Here is a 1,466-nt window from a genome sequence, read left to right as displayed (position 1 = left end):
ATATATATATGAGGGCTCTTAGGCTAGTAGTGAGAGTGTTGCACTCACGATCACAAGATCGTGGTTTCAATTCCTGACCGTGTAGTACGTTGTGCTCACGTTGTTCTGCGATCACTTCACTAACTGACGTGTGGTACACCATGCACCTGTTCAGGCAACGTCGATTTGATGACAGTATATGATGTACAGCACATACAGTTGATTACCTTAAATAGACCATTTGTGCAGCTCGTTCAACCAGAAATTGCAGAACCGTCTTTAACGAATTACAAGAGGCTATCACACACACACACACACACACACACACACACACGTCTGTGTGTGTATGTATATATGCTGAAAGTTTATTTTTATTATTTTACGTGGAAATGGAGGAAAATTAAATACATTTTCGTCATTTAATGCTCTGTTATTTCTGGAAAGGAAAAAAACGCTGTACAAACTGCAAAAAAGATATATGCAGTTTATTGAAATAAAGCCATACCTGAGAGGAATGCGTTTGTAAGTAGTTCGCTTGGTTTAGGAATGAAAATTTTCATCTGGAAGACCTTGAATTCCAGCAGGCCTACAGTCGTTGATGATGCCGAAATCGAAACATTAATCAAACACAATCCAGGTTATACGACACGGGACATTACAAAGCTATTCCACATACCTTTTATGAGTGTTATAAGGCATATGAAAACACTTGGGTAAGTGTATTGCTATGATGTTTGGATGTCTCATAATTTAACGGGCCGCATTTCCGTCTGCGACACCCTGCTCAAATGCAGTAAAAACGGCGACTCATTTTTACAAAGAACAATTACTGGTAATGAAAAATGGAGTGTTTGCTACAATATGAAGTAAAACAGCTCCGGAAGAAACGAAATAAACTACCTTTAATCATTCCAAAAGTCGGTCAGTATACGACGGTGATGCTTTGATGGAATTATAAGTGTATTGTGTATTACGACTTCTTTCGCAAAATCAGACATTGAATTCAGACACTTATTATCCTCATTAAGACCAATTAAAGGAGGCAATCGATGAAAAATGTCCAGAAGGATGTCGTCTTCCTTCAGGACAACGCTAGATGCCATGTTTCCATATATGTATGTATATATATAGTTGAACGAAGTTTAAGTTTAAAATAATAATGAAAATAAAATTAGTACATATTTAACCGGTGTAATAGTTAAAGCTATACTATTTAAAGCTAAAGACGTTTATTTAATTATAATTAAAGATCAATTGAATAATAGAAAAATACAAGATTATTTATTTCTACAAACGTAATAATAAAAAATATGAATGAAAAAATTATGAATGGAAAAAATTATGAATGAAAAAATTAGGAAAGAAAAAATTATTAAGAATAAAAGGTTAAACTTTATATATATATATACAAAGTTTTGATTTTAAAAAAACTTTAACGATATTATAAACTATAAAGATTAATAATTAATCAAATAATATTAATCAAA

This window comes from Octopus bimaculoides, chromosome 2 (genome assembly GCF_001194135.2).
Source record: "Octopus bimaculoides isolate UCB-OBI-ISO-001 chromosome 2, ASM119413v2, whole genome shotgun sequence".
In the NCBI taxonomy this organism is placed as follows: Eukaryota; Metazoa; Mollusca; class Cephalopoda; order Octopoda; family Octopodidae; genus Octopus; species Octopus bimaculoides.
The sequence above is the reverse complement of the archived record's forward strand: the minus strand, read 5'-3'. Positions refer to the sequence as shown.